Raw genomic sequence first — 17,436 nt, 5'->3', positions numbered from 1 at the left:
ATGCCCCCCCCCCCCCCCCCCATTTTTGTAAATATTTTATTATATCATTTCATGTGACAACACTGAAGAAATTACACTTTGCTACAATGTAAAGTAGTGAATGTACAGCTTGTATAACAGTGTCAATTTGCTGTCCCCTCAAAATAAGGCAACACACAGCTATTCATGTTTAAACCAATTGCAATAAAAGTGAGTACACCCCTAAGTGAAAATGGCCAAATTGGGCCCAATTAGCCATTTTCACTCCCCGGCGTCATGTGACTTGTTAGTGTTATAAGGTCTCAGGTGTGAATGGGGAGCAGGTGTGTTAAATTTGGTGTTATCACTTTCACACTCTCTCATACTGGTCACTGGAAGTTCAACTGAAAACTCATGGCAAAGAACTCTCTGAGGATCTGAAAAAAAGAATTGTTGCTCTACATAAAGATGGCCTAGGCTATAAAAAGATTGCCAAGACATTTAAACTGGGCTGCAGCATGGTGGCCAAGACCATACAGTGGTTTTAACAGGACAGGTTCCACTCAGAACAGGCCTCACCATGGTCCCCCAAAGAAATTGAGTGCACGTGCTCAGTGTCATATCCATAGGTTGTCTTTGGGAAATAGACATATAAGTGCTGCCAGCATTGCTGCAGAGGTTGAAGGGGTGGGGGGTCATCCTGTCAGTGTTCATACCATACGCCGCACACTGCATCAAATTGGTCTGCCTAGCTGTCGTCCCAGAAGGAAGCCTCTTCTAAAGATGATGAACAAGAGAGCCCGCAAACAGTTTGCTGAAGACAAGCTGACTAAAGACATGGATTACTGGAAGCATGTCCTGTGGTCTCATGAGACCAAGATAAACCAATTTGGCTCAGATGGTGTCAAGAGTGTGTGGCGGCAACAAAGTGAGGAGTGCAGATAAGTGTCTTGCCTACAGTCAAGCATGATGGTGGGAGAGTCATGGTCTGGGGCTGCATGAGTACTGTCGGCACTGAGGAGCTACAGTTCATTGAGGGAACCATGAATGCTAATATGTACCGTGACATACTGAAGCAGAGCATGATCCCTTCCCTTCAGAGACAGGGCCGCATAGCAGTATTCCAACATGATAACAACCCCAAACATGCTTCCAAGACGACCACTGCCTTGCTAAAGAAGCTGAGGTTAAAGGTGATGGACTGGCCAAGCATGTCTCCAGACCTAAACCCTATTGAGCATCTTTGGGGTGAATTAGAGTGGAGACTGCGAGCCAGGCCTACTTGTCCACATCAGTGCCTGACCTCACAAATGCGCTTCTGGAAGAATGGTCAAACATTCCCATAGACACACTCCTAAACCTTGTAAACAGACTTCTCAGAGGAGTTGAAGCTGTTATAGCTGCAAAGGGTGGACCAACTCAATATTGTACCCTATGGACTAAGACTGCGATGCCATTAAAGTTCATGTGTGTGTAAAGACAGGCGTCCCAATACTTTTGTCAAGATAGTGTACAGTATATATAATTATATATATATATATATATATATATATAATCAGTAGCTGACAAAAGTGAGTACACCACTCACATTTTTGTAAATATTTTATTATATCTTTTCATGTGATAACACTGAAATTACAAATTACACTTTGCTACAATGTAAAGTAGTGAGTGTACAGCTTGTATAACAGTGTAAATTTGCTGTCTCCTTAAAATAATTCAGCACACAGCCATTTATGTCTAAACCTCTGGCAACAAAAGTGAGTACACCCCTAAGTGAAAATGTCCAAATTGGGCTCACTTAGCCACTTCCTTCCCCGACATCATGGGGCTCATTAGTGTTACAAGGTCTCAGGTGTAACTGGGGAGCAGGTGTGATAAACTTGGTGTTATCGCTCTCACCCTCTCATACTGGTCACTGGAAGTAGTTCAACATGGCACCTCATGGCAAAGAACTCTCTGAGAATCTGAAAAAAAAAGAATTGTTCCTCTACATAAAGATGGCCTACGCTATAAGAAGATTGCCAAGACCCTGAAACTGAGCTGCAACATGGTGGCCAAGACCAAGCCTCTTCTAAAGATGATCCACAAGAAAGCCTGAAAACAGTTTGCTGAAGACAAGCAGACTAAGGACATGGATTACTAGAACCATGTCCTGTGGTCTGATGAAACCAAGATAAACTTATTTGGTTCAGCTGGTGTCCAGCGTGTGTGGCGGCAACCAGGTGAGGAGTACAAAGACAAGTGTGTCTTGCCTACAGTCAAGCATGGTGGTGGGAGTGTCATGGTCTGGGGCTGCATGAGTGCTGCCGACTCTGGGGAGCTACAGTTCATTGAGGGAACCATGAATGCCAACATGTACTGTGACATACTGAAGCAGAGCATGAACCCCTCCCTTCGGAGACTGGGCCGCAGGGCAGCATTCCAACATAACAACCCCAAATACACCTCCAAGACGACCATTGCCTTGCTAAAGAAGCTGAGGATAAAGGTGATGGACTGGCCAAGCATGTCTCCAGACCTAAACCTTAATGAGCATCTGTGGGGCATCCTCAAACGGAAGGTAGAGGAGCGCAAGGTCTCTAACATCCACCAGCTCTGTGATGTCGTCATGGAGGAGTGGAAGAGGACTCCAGTGGCAACCTGTAAAGCTCTGGTGAACTCCATGCCCAAGAGGGTTAAAGGGGTTGTAAAGGTAAATGTTTTTTCACCTTAATGCATTCTATGCATTAAGGTGAAAAAACATCTCACAGTGCCGGCCCCCCCAGCCCCCCCGTTTTACTTACCTCACCCCTCGAAAGTCCCACGCTCGTCCCCCGACGTCCTTTCCACTGTTCAGCCTGGCCACTGATTGGCTGGAGTGGATGGATGGAAAGCAGCGCAGCCATTGACTCGCGCTGCTGTCAATCACATCCACTGACGCGGAGCGCCAGGGGGACGGGCCCGTGTGATACAGCAAGCGGCTATAGCCGCCGGCTGTATCACGGGTAGCGTGCCCGCAGATGCTTCTCCCCATGCGAGGGAGCTCGCATGAACGTGAGAAGCACCTGCGGGAGGAAGCCAAGACAGCAGCCGAGGGACCCCAGAAGAGCAGGTTCGGGGCCACTCTGTGCAAAACGAGCTGCACAGTGGAGGTAAGTATAACATGTTTGTTATTTTAAAAAAATTAAAAAATTCACTTTACAATCCCTTTAAGGCAGTGGTGGAAAATAATGGTGGCCACACAAAATATTGACACTTTGGGCCCAATTTGGACATTTTCACTTAGGGATGTACTCACTTTTGTTGCCAGTGGTTTAGACATTAATGGCTGTGTGTTGAGTTATTTTGAGGAGGCAGCAAATTTACACTGTTATACAAGCTGTACACTCACTACATTACATTATAGCAAAGTGTCATTTCCTCAGTGTTGTCACATAAAAAGATATACCGGTAATAAAATATTTACAAAAATGTGAGGGGTGTACTCACTTTTGTGAGATTGTGAGAAAAAAGAAACTAATATTGTATGGACTTTATAAAGCACACGAGTACTCTATCTAAAAGATAATAAGAATATTTTATTATTTGATTTCCACAGATTAACACAAATTCATCATAAAAATTGGTGTTACTGTGACCCATACTGCCTGATCACTAATATTCTCCAATAGGGCTTGTAATATAGCATATGGTACTACAATCAATAATACAAAGCCATTGATTTGGTATTCGGTAAAGGAGAAGTATTCAAGATCCCAAAAGTGGTGTCAGGCGTATGGGTCCAGATTTATAACTAGCACCCTGCATGTGACTGTCTAATTTGTGTTAATCTGTGGAACTCAAATAATAAAATATTCTTATTATCTTTTAGATAGAGTACTCATGTGCCTTATAAAGTCCATACAATATTAGTTTATTTTTTCACGCAATCTATATCGGGATGTTGGCACATTAAAGTGGTTGTAAACCCTTACAAACCACTTTGACCTACAGGTAAGCCTAGATTAAGGCTTACCTGTAGGTCCAAGAAATATCTCCTAAACCTACACGGTTTAGGAGATATTTGCCCGAAGACAGGCACCGCTGTCTACGGCGCATGCGCCGTAGACAGCGGCGCGCAGGCGCACTGAGCGCGGCATTTCCAACAATGAAGCTGCCGCGCGTGTCGGCTCCTGTGCGCATGCGCGGGAGTGACGTCATCGCGGCTTCGCCGAATGACAGACGCGGAGCTGCGAGACCCCACCGAGAAGATGGATGCGCTGGACTACAGGGGACAGCGGTGACTTCGCTGGCTCCTGTGTCAGGTAAGTGACACATAATGGGCTACTATGCGATGCATAGTAGTCTATTATGCTTTGCCTTTGCAGGGAATGAAAGAGGAAGTAAACTCATCAGGGTTTACTTCCTCTTTAATATTGGTGTGTTCGCAGTTTACACACTTCTTAATTCTCATACACTTTTGTGAGATACTGTACATATACATACATACATACATACATACATACATTTTTTTTGTTCAGACTTTTTTATTGGAGCTCCTGCCTTTCTCACCAAGGTGCCCACAGGCTCCTGGGTTACGCACATGACACATCCCAGTAGGCTTCAGGGCAATTCACTACAACTCATTACACATGCTCAATATTGCATCAGTACTTGGCTAAAGTAGAATTAAAGCATTTGTTAAAAAACCTGGCTGGTTTCTCCCCGCCCCTCTGTAAACTGACCACAGTGTATCATGGCTGCTGAGACCAGACACCGTGGTCAGTTTACATGCCTCTGTCATCAGCAGCCTGCTATCTGCTCTCCTCTCTGCTCCTGTGTCCTCCTTCCCCTCCCCTCTCTGTCTGTGTGTGAGGCACCTCTACTTCCTCCTGCTGTTCTCATAACACTAACCTGCATACATCATCAGCACTGCCTCCTATTGCAGTGTCCCCCTCTATGAATGATTTATAAATGCTGTAAATATCTAATTTAAGAGCCGAGATTGCGATCACATGACCAGCCAGCTCTCTCCTCCTCTCCTCCTCCCCTCCAGACTGACAGCAGAGGAATCTCAGCCCTGCCCGCTGCATCTCTCAGAGGAGAAAAGGAGAAAGCTGGCCAGTTATGTGATCACAATCTCAGCAGTGAAATTAGGTACTTACAGCAGTTATTTTTATAAATCAAACACAGAGGGGGATACTACAATAGGAGGCAGTGCTGATGGTGTATACAGGTTAGAGTGACTTAACAACCACTTTAAACCCAAAATCAAAGATTTATTATATTGTAGTTTACCAATTCTTAAGCCCCATACACACTATCAGATTATCTGCTGAGTTTTTCCTTCAGATTTACCAAAACCATGTAGTGCAAGGGCCTGCCTGATTGCATACACATTGAAACTCCTAAGGTTTGTCCTCATATTATATGGTTTTAGTAAATCTGAAGGAAAAACTCAGCAGATAATCTGATAGTGTGTATGGGGCTTTAGATGTGTTGGCTGTTTTGTTTTTTGGCATTCTTCTATTTTCATCTGGTGGTCCAGCCACTAAGTCTGTTGTTTTTCAAAAGAACAAGCTCTTGCCGTTATAGGGATGAGGCAAACAATTTAACACTGGCAGGGTTGCTTAAAATGATCAGCTTTTATTTATTAATGTAAAACCTTTACCCCAAAAGAAAAAAAAAATGTTTGCTGTAACTGATTTTAGAGGGCTAGCTGGAGTTTTGCTTCAATGTGTTAGTGTATCCAAGTCTGCTAACATATTAAACACTCCCCCCCCGACTGACAGGGATACTGTCTGCTGTGCCTCCTGTACTCATTCCTCCAGAGTTTTGTCTCACTAATACAGGATGATTGTTACTGGGCAGCCCATCAAGTGGCTTCCGCCAAGATACAGCTTTCTCCACTCTGGGACCAGGTATTATAGCTGAGAATTGTACCAAAGACCTAGACAATACTAGCTTAGGTGCAAACTGGAATTTATTGTAAGTTCACACAGAATTTACACCACACAAAATCAGATAAGACCTTGATCACGTTATTTTAAACCCGCCTTCTTCAGCCAGGGTGCTGTCTGGGTTCTTCAGGGGGTGCCTTGGCAAAATGCCTAAAAATTTCCCCAAATTGTCCAATAAAACTTTGGGAAAAGTGTTCAAGATCATAGATAAAAAAAACTTTGTTCTCCAGGAGAATTGCCACATTACAGGCAAGGCTATGCTTATTCAGAGGTAAAATTAATTTCTTTTGTTGCAGTATATAGTATACAGTATATTAGCCCTTTTCAACCAGGATGCCTCAGAAAAATGCCTAGAAAATTGCCCCCAATTGCCCAAAAAATGTCAGCAAATCAGTCGGTGGATCAAGCCTGCTTTTTTGTTACACAATGCTACAGTTTTTTATTTTGCAGCACTACAACCTTGGGCACCATGCAGGTCAGCTGCCGATGTCCCTACAACCAATGACTTCATAGGATGATAAGGGGGATGTCAGATGCCTGAGGACTTCCTTGTTTGCACCTCTCTATCTACACTGGCGTCATGTTAGCTATGTGAAGAAGAGGAAATAAGGGGAAAGAGAAACGCTTGAATACTAGTGTCAGAAACCATGAATCAGACCGAGACAGAAGTACAGTTAAATCACACTTTTAAACCAGAACAGATAGTCAGGCAAGCCAGAAAGTCAGGAAGCCAGGAGAAAGCATAGTGGAACAGTAAGCAGGATCTGGAGCCAGAAGGAATATCAGCTAAGCAAGTCTTTAACAGGAATGCAGGAGATAGTCTCTTAGTCTCTGGGATGTTGACCAAGGTGAAGGCAGAGATCATCTGGGCTGCACAGCTTAAGTAGGCAGGACTTAAGTGGGCAGGATATCATCAACAGGTGAGTTACTGTGGAGCGGGAGCAATTAGCCGACAGCTGATCTAATGTTGGGCATCCTATGTGTCTGGATGATGCCGTGTTATGTAAAACTATTTGTGATTGTCAGAATTTTACAGGGTGCTGTAACTGAAAAAAGGTTGAGAAACACTGTCCTAAACAATGCAAACTTGAACAGTAATATCATCAGTACATCTAATGAACAGCTAGCAGCTAACAGTAACCGAATTAAACAGTGATCTAATTAACAGTAAGCTAATCAACAGTTAGGCCCGTAGACAAGCTTTGATTAGTCAGGGAGTGACCAGCCTTACAGTCCAGGAACACATCTCATTAACCACTTAAGCCCCGGACCAATTTGCAGCCAAAAGACCAGGCTCCTTTTTGCGATTCGGCACTGCGCGTTCGTGCGACGTGGTTCCCAAACAAAATTGGCGTCCTTTTTTTCCCACGAATAGAGCTTTCTTTTAGTGGTATTTGATCACCTCTGCAGTTTTTATTTTTTGCTCTATAAACAAAAATAGAGCGACAATTTTGAAAAAAAATGCAATTTTTTTACTTTTTGCTATAATAAATATCCCCCAAAAATATATAAAAAAAATTTTTTTTCTTCAGTTTAGGCCGATACGTATTCTTCTACATATTTTTGGTAAAAAAAATCGCAATTATCGATTATTGATTGGTTTGCGCAAAAGTTATAGCATTTACATAATAGGGGATAGTTTTATAGCATTTTTATTAATATTTGTTTTTTACTAGTAATGGTGGCGATCAGCGATTTTTATTGTGACTGCAACATTATGGCGGACACATCGGGCATTTTTGACACATTTTTGGGACCATTGTCATTTATACAGCAATCAATGCATTGATTCCTGTGTAAATGACACCGGCAGTGAAGGAGTTAACCACTAGGGGGCAGTGTAGTGTTATGTATGACGTTATGTGGTTTTTTTATTGTAGGGGGCGTGGCCTGGCATGTGACATCACTGATCGTCATTCCTTATGAAAGGGAAGAGACGATCGGTGACAGCCACACAGGGAAGCGCGGGGAGAGGTTTGTTTACACAGACCTCTCCTTGTTCTTCAGCTCTGTGACCCGATCGTGGGATACAAACGGCGATCGGGTCCGCTGGTCCCGCGGCCACGGTCACGGAGCACAGGACAGGGCGGCGCGCTCCCGACCCACGGCTGGGCACTTAAAGAATCACGCACCGGTACGTGATTGTGCCCAGTCGTGCCATTCTGCCGACATATATCGGCGTGAGGCGGTCCTTAATTGCTTAAACAGTAGAGACCTGTTTGCAGCATAACTCCCGAACAGGGGAAAAGTTCTAACGTGAACGACGAACCCCATTGAAATCTATGGCAGCGCGAACAGGAAAAAGCAACAGTGCCCATTTTGAATGCTTATATGCAAGTAACTGGGCATAAAAGGGGCATGGGGGTTTGGGTACTGCCCTGGGGAACATGTATCAATGCAAAAAAACATTTTTTAAAACAATAGTTCTTTCAGTAGCAGTGATTTTAATGATGCTTAAAGTGCAACAATAAAAACAAAAAAAACCTTTAAATATAGTGCTTGGGAGGTCCCCTTAGTCTGGCTGTAAAGTGGCACATCTATAGCATATATAGAACATACTGCAGCAAAAATGAAATTTCTAAAGAAGTGAAATCACATTTAAAATGACTTGCAGTTGCAATTGCCGGCACCTGGCTATTGAAAACAAATAAAGAAGAAAACACCACATTTTTTCTTATAAATGACGTGGGGGACAGTGGTTCCCTGCAAATTGTCCTGATTGAGACAACTGTTGAGGGACAGGGAAGATATAGTATGGGAGTTTGTATCCTTCTATAGGTCCCTGTACTCCCCTATAGATCCTTATGACACTGGTGACCTCAGGGACACATTGGGGACCCTCCAGTTGCCCAAGCTACCAGAGGAATCTAGAAATTTTCTGGATGCCGTGCTCAGGGAGGAGGAGGTCGTTTCCGCAATAGGATAATTTCCGAGTGGTAAGGCTCCTGGACCTGGCGGTCTGCCAATTGAGTGGTACCACCAATACTCAGAGACACTGGCTCCCAGACTGCTACAACTATACATAGACTGTTTTCAAAAGGGAGGCCTCCCCTTCTTTTATGAAGCTCATATTGTATTATTGGCTAAGCCCGATAAAGACCCACTGCAGCGTTCGTCATATAGGCCCATCGCCTTACTAAATATGGACTTCAAATTACTGACCAAACTGTTAGCTACTAGACTATGGCTACTAGACTTAAAGATATTGGTCTTTCTGGATCTGGAAAAGGCCTTTGATACCGTGGACTGGAATTACATGAGGGTGGTACTAGAAGTATTCGGTTTCGGGCCCCAGTTCAGGAAGTGGATTGACATTCTATATCATTGCCCCACAGCAGCCATAAAGCTAATCAATGTTATCAAAAAAATTTCTGGTGCATAGGGCCACCCGCCAAGGGTGCCCTTTGCCCCCGTGTCTTTTCTCTATTATGATAGAATCCTTGACGGCGGCCTTGCAAGCCTTGCAAGGAGGTACAGGGGATTCGGGTGGGTAATTTGACCAAAAAAACTGCACTTTATGCAGACGATATGGCTCTTTTTTTTTTGCGAGACTCCAAGAATTCCTTATCGGCAGCTTTAGACACCATTAATTCCTTTGCTCATTTTTCGGGTCTGAAAGTTAACTGGGGAAAATCACAGATTCTCTCACTTAGGACGCCATCCCCCAGATGTAAGATTCCCACAGATTGTTCTTTACATAGGGTAAAAGTAATCAAATATCTGGGGTTACATATCTCCAACTCTGTATCAGACTTTATCACCTTGAATGTCAATCCAAAAATCAACAGGGAGCAGGGACACCCCTGTCTCATACCTCTGGCAATAGGGAAGGGTTCTGAATAGAAACCTTTCATCTGAGAGTAACTCGTACTCGGCTGACAATTCTAATATATTATGCTAGGAAAATGATAGTGTTATCATGGAAAAAGCCCAATCCTCCATCTGTATCAACGTGGAAGGGTGTGGTTAATAGGGCTACACCTTTATATAAGGCTACATACATTAGTAGGGGCATACCACAGAAATTTGACAAAGTGTGGGGCAGTTGGATAAATAGTGAAACTACGATAACAGACTTAGTGGCATCTAATAGAATACACCCGTAGTAGGATTTAATATGTATGTAATTGTCAGACATATCGTAACATTCCATTGACTGTTACTAAAAACAGGTGGGGCCTTATTACTACTGTGTTATTTTCACTGAGTGAGGATCTGGAAGGAGGAGTAGAGAGTCAATGCTGAAGTAATGTAAATAATAATAATAATAATAATAATAAATAATTACTTTTGTGTGTGGCGCGTTGGGTCTTGTGTATACTTGTTGTGTTAAAAGCAATAAATAAAACTTAAAAAAAAAAAAAATGACTTGGGGGTCCCCCCCCCCAAATCCATAGCAGACTCTTATCCAAGACTCTTATCTGAGCATGCAAGAGCCCCTGTCCCCGTTGGGTCTGCCACAATGAAATTTTTGTGTTTTGGGTTTAATACCACTTTATGATCTAAGTTCAGTCCACAGGAGGGTACAAGGACACTGGATTATAGACACAATCAAAAAGAAGTTTGGAAACTTGCAGAAAATGTTCTTAGCCTTAAACTAGCCATACGCAGAAGACATTTTGGTCAATTCCTGATGAACTGGCCTGGTCAGCACCGCCTAGCTCAAGAAAAGTCTATTTCAAAATCATCTGAGAAGAGTGGAAAATGATTGGCCAAAAAGTGGCTGCAACACATTGGATGCAAAGTCTGCCACCCGGGCTGATAAGTTTGGCTGAAGGGCTGAAGGAAAAAAGATGACAGGATTCTCCCATCCACATAGAGGAATCCTCCTTGCTGAGACATCGTATTCTGACAGTGGGGACTCTCTTTTGTGATAATACACTGATTAGTGGTTGCAGCCGCTGATCCACAAAAGTTTTCCAACAAGCCCATTTGACAAAAGTCGATTGCAATGCTGCGTACATACGACCGGACTTTTCGATGGTCTAGGTCCGACGGTCTTCCCGATGGACTTTCGGCAGAGTTCCGACAGACTTTCCGAACGAACGGACTTGGCCACACACAGTGGCGTAACTAGAACCTTCAGGGCCCCGGTGCAAGAAACCACGGAGGGCCCCTCTGACCTCCAGCCAGGGCCCTTCCCACTGATCCCGGGGGAACAGGACCTGGATAGAAGGGGCAACAAATCCCCTCCATTTTCCTCCTGCAGCCACTTAATGCCTATCAGAGGGAGAGGAGGAGATGCAGACTTTTAGTGGCTGCAGGAGAAAAATTGAGGGGATTTGCTCCTCTAAATGCCCCCACCCCATCCAGGTGTTCAGGGGCAACATGTGCGCTAATGCAATTGTGATCCCTGTAGTTACGCCCCTGGGATGAGTGGCAGCGGTGGTGGTGGGGGAGGGATAGGATCAGTGGCATCGGTGGTGAAGGATGGGATGAGTGGCAGTGGTGAGGGAGAGATGGGATGAGTGGCCGCGGTGGGGAGTGTGGGATCAGTGGCAGTAGCGGTGGTGTGGGGGGTACCTGTGACAGTAGCGGTGGTGTGGGGGGGATCAGTGACAGTAGCGGTGGTGTGGGGGTGATCAGTGACAGTAGTGGTGGTGTGGGGGAATCAGTGACAGTAGTGGTGGTGTGGGGGGTGCCTGTGACAGTAGTGGTGTGGGGGGGGGGATCAGTGGCAGTGTTGATATTGAGGCATATTGCAGATCACTTGTGGTTCCTCTTCCTTGCTGTCTTGCTTGGGTGAGCAGAGAGGATGGGCGGGGCTTGTGAGTGAAGGCGGGGCCAGAGAAGATGGCGGGGACTGTGCCCATAAGTGCAGGCAGTGACAGAGAAGATGGGCGGGGCCTTGAATGAAGGTGGAGAAGATGGGCGGAGCGGTCGGGGACTGATTTCATGAGTGCAGGCGGTGACAGAGGATGGGAGTGGCCTTGAGTGAAGGCGGAGCCGGAGAAAATGGGCGGAGCGGGCGGGGACTGATCCCGTGAGTACAGGCGGTGACAGAAGACTGTGAGTGAAGATGGGCGGAGTGGGTGGGGAATGTGCCCGTGAGTTTGAGAGCAGAGGATGGGAGGAGAAGATAGGCAAAGCAGCCCATCTATCTCCCGGGCATGTCTATCTCCCGGGCGGCAGCGGGCCCCCCTACATTGGCGGAACTCAAGGGCCCAGTCGCAAATGCGACTGGTGCGACCCTGATAATTCCGCCACTGGCCACACACAAGCACACCAAAGTCAGACGGATTTGAATGTGATTACGTACGACCGGACTAGAATAAGGAAGTTCATAGCCAGTAGCCAAAAGCTGCCCTAGCGTCGGTTTTCGTTCCGTCAGACTAGCATACAGGCAAACTGATTTTTTGGCTGGACTCGAGTCTGTCGGAAAGATTTGAAACATGTTTTAAATCTAAAGTCCGTCTGATTTTTAGACAGCAAAGGTCAGATGAAGCCCACACACAATCGAATTGATCCGTTACGTTGAAAAGTCCGGTCGTGTGTACGTGGCATTAGATCCACTTCTGCCACACATGGACCTACTGAACCAGATGAATTTTTTTCCATCTCTGGCCAGCTTAAATCACAACTTTACTCTCAATCAACAGTGACTATTTTTAATCCTTATGCTGCTAGTGTTAGTATAGAGATAGTAAAGTAAATAATATTTACTTGTTTTATATACTTTTACATTTCTTAAATTACTTCCTGGTTTTCAGGCTTGGACAAATGATGTCATACATCCCAGGAGTCTTTGGGGGAGGAGGGGTTTTTCTCAGCTAAGCACATCCTCCTGCCTGTGTAGTGTCATATTTTGCTGCCTATCACAGGATGCTGCGGAAGTGACGTTGCCGCCAGAAATTGCGTACTGCGCATGCGCGATGCGTTCCAAACGCTTGCGCCGTGCGTTCCAACATAGTTTCGGCAATACAGTTCAGCGAAACCATCACATAATGTTACGGAAGTGATGTTAAACACAACACAAACACTGGGCCGTGCGTTACAACACTAATACTTCCCTTGTTACCTAGTATCATTTTTTTACCAACCATGCTGAGCTACGTGCGGTGTTAGGTTTTGCATTGCTGGGACTTGTAGTGCCTATCCTAAGCTACATGCTTCAATGTTCAGTGTTCTCAATGTTCAATGTCCTCATCCTTATCCCCGTGCTTCAATGTTCAGTGTCCTCATCCTTATCCCCGAGCTTCAATGTTCAGTGTCCTCATCCTTATCCCCGAGCTTCAATGTTCAGTGTCCTCATCCTTATCCCCGAGCTTCAATGTTCAGTGTCCTCATCCTTATCCCTGTGCTTCAATGTTCAGTGCCTCATCCTCATCCCCGAGCTTCAATGTTCAGTGTCCTCATCCTTATCCCCGAGCTTCAATGTTCAGTGTCCTCATCCCTATCCCCGAGCTTCAATGTTCAGTGTCCTCATCCCTATCCCCGATACTAGGTAACAAGGGAAGTATTAGTGTTGTAACGCACGGCCCAGTGTTTGTGTTGTGTGTAACATCACTTCCGTAACATTATGCGATGGTTTCGCTGAACTGTATTGCCGAAACTATGTTGGAACGCACGGCGCGAGTGTTTGGAATGCATCGCGCATGCGCAGTACGCAATTTCTGGGGGCAACGTCACTTCTGCAGCATCCTGTGATAGGCAGCAAAATATGACGCTACACCTGCATACCTGAGCTAAGGACAGATGGATCTCAGGAAGTAAATGCTACATAATTCATCTGCCCTTACTCAAGATGGTTGTGGCTAGAAATGCTAGGGGGGGGGGGGGTATTTTTCAAAGTGTTTTCTGAGCAAAACAGAACACGGAGACATGGATGGGTGGGAGAGTTTGTTTTGAATATTAAAAAACGAAATAGTGTTTTATGGTTTGTGGTGCTCAGATATAATGTAGTTCCACTTTGAGGCAAACATAACAAGATAACAATGAATAGCCCATTAACCAGTTGCCGACCGCCGCACGCCGATGTACGTCGGTAGAATGGCACGGGCAGGCATAAGGACATACATGTACGTCCCTTGCCTCCCGCGGGTCGGGGGCCCGATCGGGCCCCCGCCCGGTGCCTGCGGCGGTCGGTTTTCGTCCGGGAGCGATCCGGGACGAGGGGGCGGCCATTCATTCATGGCCACCCCCTCGCGATCGCTCCCGACGAATAGAAATCCCCGGTGACATCACTTCCTCTCCTGTAATGTAAACACAGGAGAGGAAGTGATGTATTCTCTCCTCCGTGTCGGTATTTTTCGTTCCGACACGGAGGAGAGCGGATCAGTGAGTTGCACCAACACTCTACACACACAGTAGAACATGCCAGGCACACTCACACCCCCCCTTTACCCCCCGATCACCCCCCCAATTACCCCTGCCCCCCAGTCACAGTGACACCAATGTCATTTTTTTTTTTTTTTTTTTGCATTGGTGTCATTTGTGACTGTAATAACTGTTAGGGCAGTTAGAGTTAGCCCCCTTTAGTTCTAATGTACCCCCCTAACCCCCCCAATAAAGGTTTAACCCCGTGATCACCCCCCGTCGCCAGTGTCACTAAGGCTGGGTTCACATTGCAGCGGTTTATGAGAACGAATGTGATTCGCACCGCACTGCAGTGCAAATCACATCCGATCTCTGTGCGATTCGAGTTCAGCCATTCGCCGCACCCGCCGCACCCGCCACACCCACCGCACCCGCCGCAAATTCGCACGGGACCCTTTTTTTGGCCCGCAGCAGAATCGGATCGCATGGGTGTTCACACCATGCGATCCGAGTTTGCAGATCGCACTGCGATATGCGAACTGATCTGGGGGTGTCAGTAACATTTCACTGACACTCCCAGCAGTTCGCATAGGGCAGTGTGAACTGCCGCCGGGAGGCATGCGATGCGGGAACCCGCCGCGGATTCGCGGCGTTTCCGCATCGCTCCAGTGTGAACCCAGCCTAATAAGCGATCATTTTTCTGATCGCCGTATTAGTGTCACAGGTGACGCTAGTTAGGCAGGTAGGTATTTAGGTTCGCCGCAGCTTTTTATAGCGCCAGGGACCCCCATATACTACCGCATAAAGCCCCCTGATTGCCCCCTAGTTAACCCTTTCACCAGTGATCACCATATAACTGTTACAGGTGACGCTGGTTGGTTAGTTATTTTTTATAGTTTCAGGTCACCCGCCATTTATTACCTAATAAAGGTTTAACCCCCTGATCACCCGGCGGGTGTCATTTGTGACTAATAACTGTTAGGGCAGTTAGGGTTAGCCCCCTTTAGTTCTAAGGTACCCCCCTAACCCCCCCAATAAAGGTTTAACCCCGTGATCACCCCCCGTCGCCAGTGTCACTAAGGCTGGGTTCACATTGCAGCGGTTTATGAGAACGGATGTGATTCGCACCGCACTGCAGTGCAAATCACATCCGATCTCTGTGCGATTCGAGTTCAGCCATTCGCCGCACCCGCCGCACCCGCCACACCCGCCGCAAATTCGCACGGGACCCTTTTTTTGGCCCGCAGCAGAATCGGATCGCATGGGTGTTCACACCATGCGATCCGAGTTTGCAGATCGCACTGCGATATGCGAACTGATCTGGGGGTGTCAGTAACATTTCACTGACACTCCCAGCAGTTCGCATAGGGCAGTGTGAACTGCCGCCGGGAGGCATGCGATGCGGGAACCCGCCGCGCATTCGTGGCGTTCCCGCATCGCTCCAGTGTGAACCCAGCCTAATAAGCGATCGTTTTTCTGATCGCTGTATTAGTGTCACAGGTGACGCTAGTTAGGCAGGTAGGTATTTAGGTTCGCTGCAGCTTTTTATAGCGCCAGGGACCCCCATATACTACCGCATAAAGCCCCCTAATTGCCCCCTAGTTAACCCTTTCACCAGTGATCACCATATAACTGTTACAGGTGACGCTGGTTGGTTAGTTATTTTTTTATAGTTTCAGGGCACCCGCCATTTATTACCTAGTCTCACTAGTGTACCCCTAAATTTAGGGGTGTCTACTTTCCAAAATGGGGTCATTTGGGGGGGGTTTGTGCCATCTTGGCATTTTATGGCCTTCAAAACTGTAACGCCCTTAGAAAGCCTGAAGGCGGTGCTTGGTTTTCGGGGCCCCGTACGCGGCTAGGCTCCCAAAAAGTCCCACATATGTGGTATCCCCGTACTCAGGAGAAGCAGCAGAATTTATTTTGGGGTGTCATTTCACATATGCCCATGGCATGCGTGAGCAATATATCATTTAGTGACAACTTTGTGAAAAAAAAAAAAAAAAAAAAAAGTTTGTCATTTTCCCGCAACTTGTGGCAAAATATAAAATATTCCATGGACTCAACATGCCTCTCAGCAAATAGCTTGGGGTGTCTACTTTCTAAAATGGGGTCATTTGTGGGGGTTTTGTGCCATCTTGGCATTTTATGGCCTTCAAAACTGTAATAGGTAGTGAGAAGTGAACTCAAAATTTACGCCCTTAGAAAGCCTGAAGGCGGTGCTTGGTTTTCGGGGCCCCGTACGCGGCTAGGCTCCCAAAAAGTCCCACATATGTGGTATCCCCGTACTCAGGAGAAGCAGCAGAATTTATTTTGGGGTGTCATTTCACATATGCCCATGGCATGCATGAGCAATATATCATTTAGTGACAACTTTGTTAAAAAAAAAAAAAAAAAAAAAAAGTTTGTAATTTTCCCGCAACTTGTGGCAAAATATAAAATATTCCATGAACTCAACATGCCTCTCAGCAAATAGCTTGGGGTGTCTACTTTCTAAAATGGGGTCATTTGTGGGGGTTTTGTGCCATCTTGGCATTTTATGGCCTTCAAAACTGTAATAGGTAGTGAGAAGTGAACTCAAAAATTTACGCCCTTAGAAAGCCTGAAGGCGGTGCTTGGTTTTCGGGGCCCCGTACGCGGCTAGGCTCCCAAAAAGTCCCACATATGTGGTATCCCCGTACTCAGGAGAAGCAGCAGAATTTATTTTGGGGTGTCATTTCACATACGCCCATAGCATGTGTGAGCAATATATCATTTAGTGACAACTTTGTGTAAAAAAAAAAAAAAAATTTTTTTTTTGTCATTATTCAATCGCTTGAGGCAAAAAAATAAAATATTCAATGGGCTCAACATGCCTCTTATCAGTTTCCTTAGGGGGTCTACTTTCCAAAATGGGGTCATTTGGGGGGGTTTTGTACTGCCCTGCCATTTTAGCACCTCAAGAAATGAGATAGGCAGTCGTAAACTAAAAGCTGCGTAAATTCCAGAAAACGTACCTTAGTTTGTAGATGTGACAACTTTTGCGCAAACCAATAAATATACAATTATTGACTTTTTTTTTACCAAAGACATGTGGCTGAATACATTTTGGCCTAAATGTATGACTAAAATTGAGTTTATTGGATTTTTCTAATAACAAAAAGTAGAAAATATCATTTTTTTTCAAAATTTGCGGTCTTTTTACGTTTATATCGCAAAAAATAAAAATCGCAGAGGCAATCAAATACCATCAAAAGAAAGCTCTATTTGTGGGAAGAAAAGGACGCAAATTTTGTTTGGGTACAACATTGCATGACCGCGC

Source organism: Lithobates pipiens, unplaced genomic scaffold, assembly GCF_037356315.1.
Source record: "Lithobates pipiens isolate NorthernLeopardFrog02 unplaced genomic scaffold, aLitPip1_a1.2 Scaffold_8, whole genome shotgun sequence".
Lineage (NCBI taxonomy): Eukaryota > Metazoa > Chordata > Amphibia > Anura > Ranidae > Lithobates > Lithobates pipiens.
The sequence above is the reverse complement of the archived record's forward strand: the minus strand, read 5'-3'. Positions refer to the sequence as shown.